The 19,413-nt window shown below is 42.3% G+C and overlaps 1 long non-coding RNA gene and 1 pseudogene across 1 annotated transcript; both read left to right on the top strand.

The window, feature by feature from the left end:
* Positions 1–420: 420 nt before the first annotated feature.
* Positions 421–4,779, top strand: LOC107512189. The gene is made up of 4 exons (XR_001597211.2): positions 421–501; positions 1,644–1,745; positions 3,162–3,270; positions 3,617–4,779. It is a non-coding gene; the product is annotated as an uncharacterized LOC107512189 (long non-coding RNA).
* An 8,172-nt stretch (positions 4,780–12,951) lies between these two features.
* Positions 12,952–13,070, top strand: LOC118612354 (annotated as a pseudogene).
* The last annotated feature ends 6,343 nt before the right edge of the window (positions 13,071–19,413 follow it).

Here is a 19,413-nt window from a genome sequence, read left to right as displayed (position 1 = left end):
CGTTTCCTTACACAGCAAACGGACCTTGCAGATGTGATTAAGTTAAGGATTTTGAGTTGGGGAGATTATCCTAGTTTAACTATATGGGCCCAACATAATCACAAGGATCTTTGTAAGATAGAGGCAGAAGGGTAAGAGTCCGTACTATGACATGTGACTACAGAAGCAAGAGGTTGGAGTGACATGAAGAAGGGGTCATGAACCAAGGACTACAGATAGCTTCTAGAAGTTGAAAAATGCAGGAGAAGATATTCTCCCCTTAGAGTTTCCGGAAGGAACCATCCTGGCCAACACCTTGACTTTACACTGTGACATTAATTTTGGACTTCTGACCTCCAGACCTGTAAGATAGATGTTGTTTTAAGCTGTTACGTTTATGGTAATTTGCTGCAGTTGCTGTACGGAACTAACCCGGGGCCCGTGTTTACTGCTCCGGAGAAGCACTCAGTGATGTGGGCAGACTGAGACCGAGGGAATGTGCCAGTCAGTCTGGCAAGTGCAGTAAGTAAAGAGTAATTAAAAGCATTTCTACTGTAATTAATCTGAAACTGTATTATGTTCACAATTCTTTCATACGTCTTGCCAGACAGATGGTGAGTTTTTTGAGGGCATGAACATGTTCTTTTGTTGGCTTCGCATCTTAGAGTTAACATTTTAAGTTGGTAACTAATTGTTTATTTACAATTAAAAAACAGTCTATGTGGAATCTTTGTGGCTAAATCTTTAGATTAGTATATTTAATATTTGTTTTCCCCATCAAGAAAATCGAATTCTCTACTGTGCTCATCTCACGTAGGAGACAAGAGATGGAGAAAACTTAACAAATGCTTTGGAGTCCTACTGGCCTGCTTTCTGCTGTCACCAGCTCTGTGGCTCTGGACCTGTTCAGGAACCTCTCTCTTACACAAAATGGGAATTATAATAGCATCCTCCTAATAGACTCGTTGGGAGAAATGAATAAAGTATTAGAAAAGGCTAGGCCCACAGATACACAAATAGTGGTAGTGATTCTTACCACTGTATTGTTAATAGAGATGTTGCTCTAGAATGGTGTAAAGGAGTAAAAGGACACTAATAACAACAGTGTAGACCATCAGACCTTTTATACTTCAAAGCTAGGAGTCTCCAACACCAGTTAGAATAGGGACTGGGAAACTGTGGCCTACGGGCCAAATAGGCCTGCTTCCTTTTATCATAGATAAGTTTTATTGGAACATGGTCATGCTCACCTGTTTACCTTATTGTCTGTGGAAGTTTTTGCACTTTAATGGCAGAGTCAAGTAGTTGTGACAGAGACATTATGGCCTGCAGAGCCTAATATACTTACAATCTGGCCTTTTACAGAAAAAGTTCGACAACTCTGATCTAGAGCACCTAATTTCACAGATAAGGAAAATGGTACAAATAAGAACAGTGAATTTGTCCAAAGTCACATGGCTAGTGAGAGACAGAAACTGGACTGAAATTCTGATGTCTTGACTCCTACTTCAAAGCCTGATGAAGCAGAAAAAAATGACAATCCCCAAATCTGGCTCAGAGCAGGGTCTTTGGTGGTGTTTGGCTCTGATCATAGGAAAAAGACTGCCAAATGCCTGCCAGGTTGGTTCACATCCAACACATGCAACTTGTAGACCTTTCTGCAGGAAATGCTAGAAGGAATCCTTCAAGTGGAAATGAAAATATACTGGACAGTAACTTGAAGCCAAAGGAAAAAATAATGGGCACTGGTGAATGTAACTACGTAGGTAAGTACAAAGCCAGTATCGTTGTATTTTTAGTTTGCAACTCATTTCTCCCTTATATGATTTAAATATGGGCATAAACGATAATTATAAGTCAATGTTAATGAGCATGAAATGCGTAAAGATGTAATTTGTGATGACAATAACAATATAAAAGGGTGATAGAGTTGTATAGAAGAAGAGTTTTTGTATATTATTGAAGCTAAAGTGTTAATAATTCAAAACAGATTGTTATATGTTATAAGTTGAATTGTAATCTCCAAGATAACCAGAAAGAAGATAACTTGAAAATACAGAAAAGGAAATAAGAAAGGAATCAAAACAGTACACTATGAAAAATATCCATTAAACATAAGAGAAAGCAGTGATGAAGGAATTAAAGAGCACTGATTCCCTTTCCAGGTTCACTTCTTGATTTAAACTTTGTGCCATGTTAAGACTGGATAATAGGATGAAAATGAAATGCTGCTGATTTAAGAATACTTTGAAATGCTTTTCAAGCAACTAAGTGTCACAAACAGAAGTCATTATTCTTCTCTCTCTGCCTTCCAATTGTTTCCTTGTTACTGTAATTTCTCCTTTCAGTGTATTCCTGGTTTGCTGGCTTCTTAGTAGTTCTGTAGAGCAACATTGATGCGGATTTAATTTATTTCTTTAGGTTTTATTGTGCTGTTTGAAAGATTTTTGAGTTACCTTTTTTGTACTATTTTTGACCATAACTGCCTTATGTCAGGATATAATAACTAACGTTAACATTTGTAATGATTAAGTCCTTGGTACTATCATGAAAGAGTGGAAAATTTATGTCCACACAAAAACCTGTACACAGATGTTTATAGCAGCTTTATTCATAATTGCCAAAAACTGAAAGTGACCAAGATTTGGGAAATTTAGGGCTCTTTCTGCATATGACAGAAAACCCAACATAACTTAAGCCAAGAAGAAGACCTATTGGTTCAAGGAACTAAGAAGTCCAAGGCTTCAGGCACTCGAACTATGTCATTAGGACCTCTTCCATTTCTTCAGCTTTTGTCTCATACTCCTATGTTGGCTCCTTTCTGAGACATCAGCAATCATCTTACCATGCTCCCCTGATAATAAGCTGATGGCCGTACTTCTGGCCTCACATTCTTCCAGGTAGAAAGAAAGTCTTTCTGAGACAGAAGAAGTCCTGGGGTTCATTCTGATTGGACTGGTCTTGGGTCCTGGGGGATTTGTGGCACTAATACCCTGGGATCTGGGTCAGAGCCCTAACCAGAACTCATGGAGAGAAAGTGGGGGTGAGGGTGGCTCCCCTAAAGGAACTCAGAGCTGTTACCACCATAAGGGGCATGAATACTGGGTGGCCACTACATTTCTTCCTTACATAGGATGCCAGATGATACAAAGACTGCTGATGCCCACACGTTCTTCACCCAGGTACTCTAGGAGAAAGAGATTGGTCAAAAAGGGAGAGTCAGCATCCTGGGTATTAGAAGTAGCTGCATCCAAATAAACCGAATCCAGGGAAATAAATGACTTCCACAAGGTAACAAGCTCTATGTAGCATGGGGGGAGGGGAAGTTCAGATATTCTGACCGCTTGTGCACAAAGTTCCAGTTAGTAACCCTGGCAGAAGGGGTTAATTAGTAGAACTTCCTAAGTGCCCTTGGACAAAAATATTTCTCAAAAATAGGCAAAGATGATAACTTATATTTTCTCTACCTCCCTATATACCAAATAAGATATTGAAATAAATATCTGTATATGTATATGTATGTGTATGATATATTTATTTGAGAGAGAGAAAAAAGATTGATTGCATTTTAGACTCATGCCTGTGTAGAAACACTTTTTAAAAAGGTTTTGTTTTGTTTTGTTTTTTTCCTTCACAGGACAATTATTGTTCAACACCAGGGAGAAGAAATTCATGATCTCAAAGTTCCCCCACAGCTTGTGACATTTTTATTGATTTTTCTAAAGCTTATTTCCAAATATCCAATTAAACATACAAAGTAAATATTCTTCTTAAGTCATTGCTATTGTTGCTGGGGCTGGAAGCCAGGCCCTCGCATCTGTCCCCTTCCCACATACGTCAGTAAAGTGCCAAATGAACAGATGGGTTGTTTGCTCCGTGAAAAATCTGGCAGGCTCGGGCTGTGTTTGGCTACAGAGTCGCACACGTGGCACGGTGCTGCTCCACACCGGAGGCTAATCTAAGTACAGCTCATTTGACTATATCGTACTGGGAGCAAAGGTCCTGGACCAAGGACGTGAACATGGCAGTCTCACACTTGAGACACAGTCGTATATTTTTCTGTGATTTAGGAGACACAAGTAAATCTAATCAAACAGTGATACTAGACCCAACATTCAGCTCCCCTACCCCAGGATAATCCAACATGCAAGAGATCCCACCCAAAATAAGCCTTATTAGGATTCCCTTCCATAAATTGACTGCTCACCTAGCTCTTTCACTGTGGCCACTAGTCTTGACTTACAGCTTTTTATATGTATGTAATAAAATGAACTTGGTATAGCTACTTTGGAAGACAGTTTGGCAGACAATCCAGCAATTGTGTTCCTTGGTACTTTGGCAAGAGTTGAAAATTTATGTCCACACAAAAACTTGTACACGGATGTTTATACCAGCTTTATTCATAATTGTCAAAACTTGAAAACCACCAAGATGCCCTTCAGTAGGTGAATAGATAAACAAACTGTGGTACATTCAGACAATGGAATATTATTCAGCACACGCATGCACATAAAAATGAGCTAAAAGCTATGGAAAAATATGGAGGAACATTAAATGCATATTACTACATGAAAGAAACCAATGTGAAAAGGCTATGTGCTGTCAGATTCCTGCTATATGACACTCTGGAAAAGGAAAAATTATAGAGACAGTAAAAAGATCAGTGGTTGCCAGCTGGGGAGGGATGAGTAGATGGAGCACAGAGGATTTTTAGGTTGGTGAAAATACATGATTTAGGATGTCATACTGTAATGATGGATGCACATCATTATACATCTGTCCAAACTCAGAGAATGTACAACACCAAGCATGAACCTTGAGGTTAACTATGGACTTTGCGTGACCATGATGTGTCAGTGTGGCTTCATTAATTATTACAAATGTACCACTCTGATGAGGAGTGTTGATAATGGGGAAGGTTATGCATGTTTGAGGAAAGGGCGGGGGGGGGATGTGGGAAATCTCTGTATCTTCTCAATTTTTCTGTAAACCTAAAACTCCTCTAAAGAAATAAAATCTTAAACAAACAAACAAGAAAACTCAATGCAATAGCCACCAGTTAATTTAAGTTACTTATATTGAATCCTTCATTCAAAGAATATTTTCTGAATACTTCCTTCATTCTAAGCACTGAGCTACTGAGCCAAGGGGAAGAAGCAACTCTACAAATAACATACAATATTTTTTTTATATAAATCTATCCTTCTATAGTAAAAATTCTTAGTCTCATCCAGAAGTCTCTCTGTGTGGTTTAACTCAGCTCCTTTTCTTCTGTTGTCCAGTAAACCTTCCTTCCTTACTGTACTCAAGAGTTTCTTCTGTTGGTGGTAACTAACCCCAGTTACAGAAAATTCTAAATCTCTCCATTTGTACATACACTAGTTCATTCTCTAAATTCAGTCATAATTTTATCAATAATATTCATGAATATTGGCTATGGCAAAGATCTACATAATGCTGGAATTTAAGAAATTTCTTTTTTTTCTCTCTATATATTTCTCGTGTCCTGTCAGCCCCTTTGCCTGGAAACACTGCTCTCACTGTCCATCCGAACTTCAGTCGAGTATTGAGAGAGGTTTCACAATGACACACTTGTTGAAGGAAATGGAAAGCTTCCAAGTTGAGAACAAATTCCAGGTACCTTCATGACTTGGAAGAGTTTCCTCTATTCCTCGGAAGTTCTTGAACTCTATGATACTTCCTGTTCAACACCATAAGAAGCTTCCTTTGAAGTTGACTCCCCAAAATTGCCATATCTCTTCCATGGTCACTACCTGAAGTAGAGGATTGCTGATATTAAATACTCTGTTTAGCGCACTGAATAAGAAGTGGATGGTCCAGGGGTGGAAATCAGGAGAAGGTCAATGTGTCTCATCGTGAACTCCCCATGAAACTCTTCAGGACCTGATGCCAATCCCCCCTGCTTCCCTCACCTGCTCAACTGGGCAGACTGCTCAAACCCTCTTGCCATAGGCCTCTATTGAGCCATTTTTTTTCCTTTTTGCATTTTCAAGAGAATGCTTTATTTTCAACAGTCATATTTAAGGTCAAGGATGCAATCTTGAAAATTGCATAAAGTTACAGTTTTGGGTGGCATATTTGGACATTCTGAGCTAAATGATTTTCAGTTCCTGTTCTAGCAAACAATCTGAAGGCTGCTTCTTCTGAAATTCACTCTTTGTCATTAGTTGGGCTTGATAGGTCAGCTTGCCAAAATTGGACAGGTTATTTATTTACTCAATAGAAGAAAACTGTTCAAACTATTCATCCAGTAGATATCATTATTCTGTTTGGGTGTCCCAATCTCAAGATCCCTGATGCCACCAAACTTGGTGTCCTTCGGTGGAGGAATGGGTGAGAGAAGTGGGTGGGCTGCATACTACGGAATATTGTGCAGCAGATAAAAACAACAAATGAGCTGAATGAGCAACAACGATCTTAGATCTTCAAAACATAGTGCTGAGTGAGGAAAAATAGTGAGAAAAAAATTCATAGCACGCACACACACAAAACAATACTTTAATAAAATAAAAACATATTTAAAGAGATATATGAAACACATGAAAGTGGGTACTTAAGATGGAAAATGGAAGTTAGGGATGAAGGGGAAAAATCGACTAAATCCAAATCACATCAAAGCAAAGCAAAGGAGCACTGCCGAACGTGTGATCATAAGGTAGTATGATCAGAAAATCCCCAAAAGGTTCCATAGAACATGAACATTCTGAAAGATATTAATAGGCATTCCTCAAAAGTATATTCTATGATCAAGCACATTTGGGACACTTAAGTTCAACAAAGTTAAACAGGTTTCTTCACTTCAGATGTTCTCAGAGTCTAACCCAAAAACTGTACGTACAATATTCCCCAACTTCTTAGAATTCTCTTTGCCAGATACTGCTTTTGCAAAACACAGAGCAGGAAATGCTGCTCTAGACATTTACCCCAGCTGCTTTCTTCCCTCAAGACATCCTTCACAATCCATCTATCTCTGCCTGTGTTCCAGGTCTCATCTCTTCCATGAAGCCCCTCTGCAACCCGCAGTAATCTCTATTCTGATCTTGCTGCAGCAAATCTCCAGCCTTTAGACAAAGGCCAATAACCAATAAGATCAAAATACCTTTCTGTTTTGTAAAAACACTTCTTAGTGCAGCAGGAAGATCAGGATAGAGCAGGTAGGCTTTACCGTTGCTTCCACGTAGACTGCTTTCTTAAGGACGAGGGTGACACAATTTTTTATCTACATCCTAGCTTTTGGGTAAGTTGACTTGAATAAATTTTATGGAAGTTCCTTTCAGTCAATCATTTTGCAGCATCTAATCAAATCAGGTTAAAGTAATGTTTACTGTCTACCTCTCTCACTGGGAGGTGAGTCTGTATGGCTCATATTTACAAAGCATCCCAACAACCACAGGGGGAAAAAAGCTTTCTTTGCAATGTTTTGATGTTTTCTAAATTTAAGAAAAAGTGAGAGGGTGAAATAAGGAGAATTACAGGCTTCCAAACAGCTTCGAGTCAGTTAAATGGTTTCTTAGCTTTGTGTAGCCTTGCTCATCACTAGTATTTGATGATGGTGATGATGATAATGATGGTGAAGAAGATGCAGGTGATCATGGTGGCAGCAGCTACCTTATAAAGTCCAATTTCAAGCCAGGTATTACGCTAACTACTTCCTCTACCACTACTGGTTTAACAAGTATGATCACCCAAAAGCCCCACTAACCAATGAGCCTTTTCTACCTGCCTACCGTAGACCTAAAATTTCCATCTTCCTATACCAGTTCCTACAGACCTTCTACATCTGTAAACATGCCACGGTTATTATACTGGTGATACTTTTGTATAAATCTGTTTATTGTAGATTTTTTTAAGTCACTCAACAGAAGACATTGGTGAAACATTCAGCTTTACTGTGGTGTGTGGGAGTACTCTCTGAGAGAACAGAGACAGACGAAACAAGGCAATGCAATTTTTCCTCCTAGTTTTTACTTAAATAAATAGTTGGCATTGACTAAGAACTCACTATTCATAAAAGATACTTTTAAGGTTTCTGGGGTTTTAAAGGACAATAGAGTGTGCAATCTTTGGTGTTAGCACTTATCAGGGAGGCAATCACAAATAAATACTTATGATACAACTGCTTTAATAGAGGCATGAGAATTATGTATGTAAAGCACCTAACCCAGATGCTTAGCATAAAGGAGTTGCTTTCTTCTCCTTTTCCCTCTGTGTAGGTCAAAGAAAGGTTTGCAGAGAAGTACTCTGTCTTGGGGGATAATGTAGGAATCTACCAGGCAGAGAGGGGGAGGTGACAGAGGTATGTTGACAAATGTTTAACAACCAGCACTCCAAGAGGGGGTAAAAGCCCTGATGTGTAGCATTTGTTAATTTCCATGGTGTAAATTCTGCAATTGCAGCAGATCTCAAGGTCCAACGTGATGTCACTGAACAGAGTTGGGACTAGATGTACATGAGCTATTAAGAGCCAGCTCCAGCACACCACTGGAGAGACCAGATGAAAGGAACAACACACGCAAGGTCGCAAGGTCGTGGAGATCTGAAAATGCCCGGCGATTAGTTGGCTATTGTCCTGAGGGTATGAAATAGGGGCTGGAAAAGAGGTGGAAAAAGAGAAGCATGCTCAGTTTGAACCAGATAATCCACAAAGAAAAGACAGGTGTTGCCTGTGCTAGGAGCAGTAGATCATGAAAAAAGAATTTGGAAAACGGTTTGGGAAGAGATTGCAAAAGGCATTGAATTTTTGTAATTTCCCCTCTCATGCAATTGATACGGATCTAAACCAACCAGGTTTTAGAGGAATAACTCTAGTGACAGTGTGGAGGAATGCCCAGAGGACAGGGAGATGGAGCAGCATGACTGGTTAACAAGTTTTCGAAATAGAAGAGATATAAACTGCCAATGCTTGGCATCTTTGGACCACAACTCAGCTATTTCGGTACTACTCATGCATGCCCTACCTCAACGGGTTCTTTAACTCAAGTCTCTGAAAAACAACAAAAAGGAAATAATAAAAATAATTTTAAAAGCACTAAATATAAACTCTACAATATAGCGCATGGCTTTATCGAATATAAACGTGCATGTGTGTGCTTTTACAATCAGTGAATTCTTTTATAAATCCCTGTTCCTCCACAGCAGGGAGAAGTTGATCTGCTTCTGCTTATCTTCTTATTGCTAATTCATATTGCCTCTTCCTGAGTACCACACTGGTCCCATTAAGCTCTCAGATTGGTTCTATATTTGCTTGATGTTCGGTTATACAAATGCTCACCCCCTTCGGCTCTGGGGAAGTTTGTTTCTGCAGCTGCGGCGCCCCTGCCGCTCATGATGCTGAGCCAGGTTTCTTCAGCATTAGGTGTTGGTGCTGGACTCCACATCTACCCTGGAGATGTCAGGCCTCCTGGCCTAAGAGACACGGCCAGAGGGCTGATGGGCCTGTGTCTATGTCAGTTGACTTCTTGGAGGGCAGCTTGAGAGTTCTAGTTCCCTGGCCAGTAGTGTGGTCCATGAGACAGTGAGGTAACTAACTGCAGCCTCTGGTGTTGCCACATGTTTCTGCGATTGCTCTCTAGGCACATGCGTTTCCCCACTGGGTGAGCCTGAAATTTATTTATAAAGGGAGGCGTAAGTGTGGCAATGTCTGCAGAATCCTATACCAACTTTCTATTTTTCCTGTTTTCCTTTTCCTCCTGTATCTGGCATCCGAAACAAGCATTTTACCAAAAGCGGGAACCTCATTGCCCGGCTCCTTTAACTTTTGTACCACCAGCAGGTGGGGACAGCGGCAGCGGCAGCAGGGAGCAGGAAGGTGAGCTGAGAAAGGGTGTAAAAGTCCACTGCAGTTTCTCACTCCCCGTCAATCCAACTAAAAGAAGGCAAGTCTGCTCACTTCCTCCAAACAGGCAGGCATTAATGCCAACTCACATCTCCAGCCGTGGTTGGAATACCGTGGTTAAGCATGTGGGCCCAAGTCTGATCACCTGATTCAAACCTTGCTTTATCACCTGCCAGCACAAGGACCTCAGTAGGATTGCCAGCTTTAGCAAAAACAAACAGGTACAAACAGGACACCTACTTAAACTTGTCCAATAAACAATGAATAATTTTTAGTATAAGGATATTCTATGCAATTAGTATTTATTCTAGCCAATTATGTGTTATTTTTCAAATTTAATCAGGTGTCCTATATTTTATCTGGCAACCCTAGACCTCACGCAAATTTCTTAACTTCTCTGTGGCCCAGTTTTTTCCCTAGAACTTGAGAATAATGGGACTCCCAGAAAGGGTAGTCTTGAGGATTAAATGAGTTAATATATGTAAAGTGTTAGGAACTTGCCTACTGCCACACACTAATGAATGTTATATATTATACTATATATTCAATATAGTATAATGAAGTACATGGACTTAGGAGTCATTTAGACCAGGTTTGAGATGACTTTTGGCAAGTTAACTTCTCTGTGACATTGTCTCATCATCTACAGTAGCAAACCCCAACCTTTTTGGCACCAGGGACCGGTGCTCCTATGAGAATCTAAAGCCTGATGATCTGCGGTGGAGCTGAGGCAGTGATGCTAGCGCTGGGGAGCGGCTGCAAATACAAATGAAGCTTCGCTCACTGGCCCACCGCTCCCCTCCTGCCGTGCAGCCTGGTTCCTAACAGGCTACGGACAGGTACTGGCCATGGCCTGGGTTTTGGGGGGGACCCCTGATCTACAGAAAGGGGATAATAAATATCTTGCCTTCTGTTGTTGAGAAGAGTAAATAAGATAATATATGGAAAGAGTTTCGCCCAATGCCTGGATCATAGTAAATGTGACAAATAGTATTCTATGTAATAAATAGTCATAAGGGCACCATCCTCACCCCCCTCCATGAGCCGTCTTTGCTGTGCAGCTTCTCCACCCTATGTCAGCAGGCACCGGTTACTCTTCTTCTGAATTTCTGCAGCCCTTGCCGATTTTACCACCAACTGACCTCTCAACTATATTCTGTCATGCATTGTTTGCTAATAGTCCCATTTATGGATGCTTTAGCTCATTGGTCAGATCTTGGAGGCTTTGTCCCCCAGCCTTGGTATTATTTTCAGTACATGTCTGTTGACCGATTAGCTTTTTAGTGCCATCCTCATGGATATGAGGACCAAGAGAAAGAGTCAAACCCGTATATCCAATAACCTACTTCCTAAAATTGACAGGTAGGGAGAAAAGGCCCTGTTTACAATGTCAGCGCAGGCTTTCCAGAGCATGTGGTACCCTGGGGGTAAGTGCCAGGGCTGCTGCTGTCCTGAGCACCGCCAAATGAAGTGTTAAGGTGCCTGCCTTCTCCCAGCCTCTCTCAGGTCTGAGGTCTCCGTCACTGGTAGGCTCTCTCTCTCTCAGATCCTGCTGGGAGAAGGGGGGCTTTGAAACTTGAAAATATTCAGCATATGGTCACTGAATAGGTCAACAACAGTAATGCATTGGTAACATAGCCTCACTCCTTAACAAGGTACAAAACCAGGAGTTTTTGGTACATCCCAAGGAGAACAGGGAAAGCTCAAAAGCCCAAATCCTGCAGATTTTCAATGGGAGGGTTTTAAGGAGTTAGGGGGAACAGGTAGGGGGTTTTAAGGAGTTAGGGGGAACAGGTATGTGGTTTTAAGGAGTTAGGGGGAACAGGTATGCGGAAGCGCTTGAAGCGGACGCTTTTATTGGAGGACCTTGGATCTTGGCTGTTTAAGGGGCTTCAGCGCAGATCTTCCTGCAAAACAGAGCCTTTCACTTCTGCAAGGATTCCAGTGTTCAAGTTCTGATCATGCCTGGATTTTTTGGTTCTGGGGGGAGGGGCAAGACTTTGGCTCTGGGCGCTGCTGGAGGACAGGGGTGGCACATGTGCGGTGCTGTCTTTGTAAAGTAACTCAAGGGCCGTATTCATCGCCAATATGCTCTTTGGGAGCAGAACCAATTTTAAGCTGCTTAATGTGAATTCTGTGGCTGTTTCACAGGTTGAGACCTAAATACTAATTTTTTTTTTTTTTTTTTTGCTTCTGGACAGTAGGTAAAGCAAATCTAAAATGACTTGATGTTCTTCCAAATTACTGTGTAATTAACTATCACTGAACAAACTTGTTGTGAGGCTTTGCCAATGGCATTTCTGTATCCTGTTCGGCAAGCAAACTAAAAGCCAGTTTTCTGGTGTGGGGTCAACTTTGGTTTATGGGAACTGATTACTAAAATCACGTGGTGGCCCTGAAGGCAAGAGCAGGGATCACAAGGCTACAGAGTATGAGAGCTGGAGGGGGCATTGGCGCAGAACTTCCCAAACTCTGATGTGTGGAGAACCACCAGCGGTCTTGTTAATGCCCGGATGCTGACTCAGTGGCACTGAGGAGGAGCCTGGAGCGCGCCTTTCTAACAAGCTCAGCAAGTCCCAGGGCCACTTTTTGATAGCAAACCTTTGGAGTAAATCTGCCTTAACAGAGCTTTAAAAAATTTCCAGTGCCAGAGCCCCACCCCAGATCTAGTGAATTAGAATCTCTGGGGGTGGGGCCTGAGCATCAGTATTGTCTCGAAGCTCCCCAACTGAATTTAGCGTGCAACCAAGACTGAGAACCACCCCTCTGGCAGCTGAGGAAACTGGGGCCCAAAGAGGTGAAGGAGCAAAAGAGTCAGCTGAGGGTCCTACATTTTGAAACCGGTGTCCAAGATTCTGGCTACAAATACCTTCTTCGATTCCATAGACAGAAAGTAGATTCGTGGTTGCCAGGGGCTGGAGAAAGGAGAGGAATGCGGTGTGACTGTTAATGGACACGAGGTTTCTTTGGGGGGCAATGAATGTTCTAAAATTAGACAGTGGCAATGATTGCAGAATTCTGTAAATGTACTAAATGCTATTGGGTGGTACATTCTAAATGGGTGAATTTAATGGTATGTGAATTTTATCTCAATAAAACTATATAGAAAAATGTTAGTCTACAGCCATGCTACCCTGAACAAGCCCAATCCCGCCTGATCTTGGAAGCTAAGCAAGGTTGGGCCTGGTTAGTACTTGGATGGGAGACCATCTAGGAAGACCAGGTGCTGTGGGCATAAAAAATAAGTAAGGGATTGTAAATTGACAAGGTCCTTGCAGTCTGTGAGGTCAACCATGGGTTGCCTCTTCTAAAAAAAAAAAAAAGAAAGAAAGAAAGAAAAAGAAAAATGTTAAAACTTCTATTTCTCCTATCATTTCTCTTTATCTGATTAAAGAAATTCTAAGAGGAGCAGATAGGGGTGGGAAAGGGAGAGGGTACAGGATGCGTATAAAGAGGCTGACACCTAATTGGATACCCACTAATCCAGAAGTGTATCCAGCTGAGATTCCTTAGCTCTAAAAGCCACCCTCCTCCCTATATCCCATTAACTATCACAGTTTGATGGCATCCTGGGTCTGCATTCTGCGTGGGCTTTCAGTTGCACAGTGACATCTAGGGTTGAGTCATCAAAGTTTCAGTCACTGTCAGGTCATTTGCATCTCAAAAGCAGACCCCAACACTTAGGGAAAGAAGACTTTTCTCCTATGCAAATTGAGAATGCAATTACATAATTTCCTAGAGGTGGCTTTTCATTGCAGAGACAAAGGAATAGGAAGTGAAACTTTTTCCCATAGGGATCATCACTATCATTTAAACATATTTAATTTAAGGTTCATGCATATTTATATTTCAGAAGATTAAGTAGATCCCACTAATAAATAGGTTTAGGGTGATAAACACTCAGCAATCTCTAGGTCATTGACAGGCAAAAGTGTTTTAAAAGATATACCCACCAATTTAACAATAAAATAAAAAGATTCTGAAATTCTACATTATTGAGGGTGGAGAAGTTAGGGTTAAAATGTCTTCACGGATTTGGTAGTGTCTCTTTTTTCAATTTTACCCAAAAGGATTGGTTTCAAATGACTTGGGCTGATTTAGATACCAGAGCATTCCATGCCCCAAAGGACATTCTCTTCCTCTTCTTTAATTCCTGAAGTTCGACCATAGCTAATCAGGGAAGCGTTCCCCTAGTCACTGGCCTTGGACTCATTGTTAATCCACACACAACTTCAAGGCTGTTAACCAACAGAGGATTGCTTTGTACACACTCCTCAAAAACTTCCTCCAAGGAATGAGAGAGTGAAAGGAGAAAGCTGTAATTATTCTTTCGTTGCCTCTGCAAAATAAATTGATGTGAAGGCAGGTATTCAAAGCCATTCCTAGGGTAGCTTTCCGGTCCACTGAGGTTGCTTAAGAAGTCTGTGATATTTGTGGCATTTGTGGCATCTTTTAACCTACCTTTAAGAGAAAAGACATATGGAAATGGTTTTTCCCTTTCTGGGAAGGGCTAGAATAAATTCTTGTAATTCAAAGTATGGTCTTCAGACCAGCAGCCTTGGCATCACCTGAGAGCTTGTTAAAAATGCAGAATCTCAGTTCCCAGAACTACGAAATTAGAACCTGTAATTAAACAAGCTCTATGGTGTTTCATATCACATTAAAGTTTGAGATACACTAGCCTAGATCAACTGTTGTTGAACTTGCCTGCACATTCTAATTGACTTGGGCCGATTTAGGTACCAATTAATCAGAATCTCTTAGACTAGGCATCCATACCATCAGTGTTTCTTAAGTTTCCCAAACAATTCCAATGTGCAGCCAAAGTAGAAACTAATGGTCTAGGTCAAGGGTCCCCAACCTTCAGACTGCAGACTGGTAAGGGGTAAGTGGCCTGTTAGGAAATGCGATGCACAGCAGGAAGTGAGCAGCCTGCCAGCAAGCACAAAGCTTCACCTGTATTTGGAGCCGCTCCCCAGGGCTAGCATCACGGCCTCAGCAACACCTCAGATCATCAGGCCTTAGATTCTCATAGGAACAACGGTCCCTGGTGCCAAAAAGATTGGGGACTGCTGGTCTGGGTCAAGTGTCAGCACACTTTTTCCATAAAGAACCAAATAGTAAATATTTTAGCCTTCATGAGCCATAGCATCTCACTCGATCACAACTAGTCAGCTCTCATTGTAGCAGGAGAGTATCCAAAGAAAATATATAAATAAATGAGTGTGGCTGTATTTCGATAAAACTGACACTGGACACTGAAATTTGAATTTCACATGTCATGGACACAATTTTTATTGCTTCAATCATGTAAAAACATAAAAACTATTCTTAGCTTGAAGGCCATAAAAAAACAGGTGAAAGGGAAGGATTTGGCTCTCTAGCTTTGGTTTGCCTCTTCCTTAGCAGGATTATTTTCTTACTGTTGTGGTTTGCTCAAATCTAAGACCCACAGAGCCAATTGAGATGAATTGTGAGCCTTTATTAGCCAATCAGCGACTGACTCTCTTCCAGGCAGGGTCAGAGGAGATCAGTCCAGAGCGTCCATTAGAGGCAGTTTATAAAGCCTAGAACCACCTCCCGGTCAACAAGTAAACAGATTACCACACCCTGGTTAACATCAAAACAAGTAAGCAGATTACAAAATCAAAAGTTGGCCATTAGCATATCCTTGAGCAGACCACCACACCCTGGTTAACAGAATCAGAGTAAATACTTAATGCCGGTTTACTGGAAAATTTTCCACCCTTAACATTCCCCACTGGTTTTCTAGGGGAATTCAAATAATTGATTCATCAACCTGGATGGGTAGTGAGCTCTGAGAACCATGAGTTTCACTGCCTGCACCCTTTTTTGACATTCGTAGTTAACAGTAGGTCTAATCCTCTCCTATTCTGTCAGGTTTCACCTAAAGCCATACAAAGACCCCCTTACTTTAGGACGGAGAGAATTAAGATGGTCCACACTGGACCGTTGATAATCTTATTTTTAGTGGGTCCTCTGTCCGACGCAGTGTCCATTGTTCTGATATCTGCGGTGGATACACAGCCTTGATTCTGGTATGGTGAATAAAATGATGGCATCCAGCTACCTTGACCGCGGTGTCCATTGCGAGGATGACAGCGAATGGTCCGTCCTAGCGGGGCTCAAGAGAAGCAGGCTGTACCTTTCTCACCCAGATCCAATCGCCTGGAGCGTGGTTGTGTGGCTGGACTGGATACTGAGCAGTTGTTCTGGTGGCAGAGACCAGTTGGTGGGTCTCCCGCTGTGAGAGAGAGCTTGCAAAGACTTAAGCAGCGAAAAATTATGAACTTCTGTTAGCTTTTCTTTCCCTAACTTGGGGAGGAGACGGAGGGGTCTTCCAAACATTATTTCATAAGGCATGATGACCTTACAATAGGGTGTGAATCCCTTACAGTAGGAGGTGCACTGTGCCCTTAATAGGGCGAAGGGAAGGAGGCTTACCCAGTTTTCTCCTGTTTCTAGCTTGAATTTAGTTAAGGTTTCTTTCAAGGTTCTATTCATTTTTTCTACTTGCCCTGAACTCTGAGCCCTATAAATGTAATTTCCAATTGATCCCTAATACCTTTGCTAGAGATTGGCTGATCTGGGTGATGAACTGGGCCATTGTTGGACCCCAGTGTTATGGGCAGGCCAAATTGAGGCACTATTTCTGAGACTAATTTCTTTGCTACTACCTGAGCGGTCTCCTGCTTGGGGAAGGCTTCAGTCCATTCTGAACAATGAACTCAAGCAAGTACTTGAATCCAAAAGTTCCCGGGTTGACCTCAGCGAAATCCAACTTCCAATGTTCCCCCGGTGCTTGTCCATGAAGTCTCGTCCCGTTGTATTTCCTTGAAGGGCCCTGGATTCACTTGTGCACAAATGTGGCACCGGGCTGATGTCTGCTTGGCCATTCTTTGCACCCCCGGAATGTAATAGTCTCTTTTTAACAGTTCAGTTAACTTGGTTCCTCCCTAGTGAGTGCTCTGGTGAACCTGGGTTATAAAGTCTCGGCTCAAGGCCACAGGTACTACAATGCGGCCATCCGGGAGCCTAACCCACCCAGCAGATTCTTCTTTGCCTCCCAGCTTGTTGCATAGTTCAATTTCTCCTGAAGTGTAGGTAGGGGTATCCATTAGCACCCTGGGCAGTAGGGCCGGCAGAATGTCAATTGGTCCCACTGGTTTTCAGGCAGCCTCCTTTGCTGTCTGATCAGTGAAGGAGTTGCCTTGTTCTATCTCAGAGCCCAAGTTCTGGTGCCCTGGGCAATGGATGATTGCCACTTTCTTTGGCAGCCAAATTGCCTCAAGAGGGGCTAGTATTTCTTCCTTATTCTTCATTGGTCCTTCTCTAACCCGACTCTTCTGGGTCCATTGTTCGCCCTGGGTGCCTGTTCTCGGCCTCTGCCTTTTCCTGGCGGTCCCTTTGGCTGGGCTCCTTGCATGGCTGCAAGCAGGACCTTGGTCATCTTCTTAGTCTGTGCCATATCTACCTCATCTCTATTGTTGAATACTCTTCCGGCTATCTTGACCAGCTCAGACAGGTTATTTCCTTCAAACCCTTCCGTCCTCTGCAGTTTCTTTCTAATATCTGGGGCTGACTAACTGACAAAGGCTAAATTCACAGCCCTCCTATTATTAGGGTCTTTGGGGACAATAGGGGTACACAGCCGGTATGACTCGCAGTCATCCCAGTGTGGCTGATGAGTAACCTAGTCTCCAAAGGAGAGATTAGTCCCTGTGGTTTCTCTCAGTTTTCTCATCTGAAAAACAAGAATAAAAAACAGCTAGCACCCTACCACTATGCAGCAGGCACATGACAGGTGCTGAACCACTGAACGAAAGAACGTTGTCAAAAGTTAACTGCCGCAGCAACGCAAAGCACCTAGCACACTGCTAGGGACACCCTAAGCGCACAATAAATGGAAGCCACTGCCATCAGAATCTTCGGTGCATCCCCACTGCCCACAAATTCCAATTTAAACCTTTCTGTACTATTTGAAAAGAAGCCTGTGATCACTGTAGATAATATTCTGTACCTGAAAGGCTGTTTGCAGGTCGAGTGACCCCTCTGATGGCCACCCTGTTCCAAATGTGGGCCAGTCTAACTGGCAGACCCTCTGAAGGTCAAAGGGAGTGACGCTAGCTCCGTAGGCTCAGGCTCGTCTCCTGAAATCCTTAAAGTGGTTACGGAGGCACTGAAGGTGGGTAGGACGATTCGAGGAAGAAGCCTGACCCATATTAGTAAAAACAGGCAAGAAAAGGAAACTCCCCACAAAAGCCAAATAAGCCAGGGCTAGGATCAGTCGCTGACCCAGAGTCTAGTCAGACAGGGCCATGGAGGCTAGACCTAAGGAAAACAGTACATTCAACCAATCCAGATAGACAGACACAATATAGACAGACAAAAACCAGTCCGGACAGATAGACACAATACAGAACACAAAACGCTAGTGTACCCAAAAACCTGTTGTCAAGTCTGACGTCTCAGACCTTGACCGAACTAGGGAAGTATTGCTGCATCCAGCCTTCCACTAGTTCCCCGACAGATACCCAAAAACCTGGATACCTGTAGTGCAGTCTGACTCGCCAGTGAAGCTGCTCCAGATGGCTCGTGCCCAGTTGTTACAGAATTGAACCTTTTGTCCACCTGCTCTCCTGGGCAAGTCTGCCTGGCGTGTAGGGCTGAGGAACGTCTCTCAGCGGCCGTCCCCTGGACAAGGCAGGTCCTCGCCCAAGTTGGCCAGGGTCATGGGTCTTAGGAGATCTCCTTCTTTGGAGAAAACTCGCTGGGGCCTCCAAATGTTGTGGTTTGATCAAATCTAAGGCCCATGGAGCCAATCGAGATGAATTGTGAACCTTTATTAGCCGCTGGCGACTGACTCTCTACCATGCAGGGTTAGAAGAGATCAGTCCTGAGCTCCCAAAAGAGGCAGCTTATAAAGCCTAGAATCATACCCTGGTTAACATCAAACAAATAAGCAGATTAGAGAAGCAGAGTAAATCCTTAATGCTGGTTTACTGGAAAATTTTCCACCCTTAACAGAATGTCTTAACCTGTAGAGAATGTTTTAAGGGTTTATTTGAGCCAAAGTTGAAGACAATTTTTGGGAGCAGGATCTCAAATGTTCTGGAGAAGGACAGTTTATCAGTTTTTATGCATTTGAAATTAAAGAAGAAATGTAAGGGAGATTACATGATGAGAGAAAGCAAGGCAGGGATTGTATAGTTAACAAGTTTATGTGCTCTCCTGAGGGTAGCATCTGTTTCAAAGGTGTGTTAACCTAGAAGCACAACAACAACAGACTGGGCTGGCTGAAGGCAGAGATAGGCCTTTTACTAAAGAAGTTACAGGCCTGAGGCATGACTATTCACCATGACTTGCCCTAGTTAGAAATGTATGATCAGAAAGATTACTTTCCATAGAACCCCTTCTGGTACACACTACATATTGTTGCCATTCCCAGCAAGCTCCAACCATCTGCTGCCACAGCACGAGGGGCACTACAATTACCTAGCCCTATCTCCCTGTCGTGGTAAGAAACACCCAAATCTGCAGAGAATTCTTATAAGAGT

Source organism: Rousettus aegyptiacus, unplaced genomic scaffold (assembly GCF_014176215.1).
Source record: "Rousettus aegyptiacus isolate mRouAeg1 unplaced genomic scaffold, mRouAeg1.p scaffold_m13_p_15, whole genome shotgun sequence".
NCBI classification, from domain to species: Eukaryota; Metazoa; Chordata; class Mammalia; order Chiroptera; family Pteropodidae; genus Rousettus; species Rousettus aegyptiacus.
The sequence above is the reverse complement of the archived record's forward strand: the minus strand, read 5'-3'. Positions and strand labels throughout refer to the sequence as shown.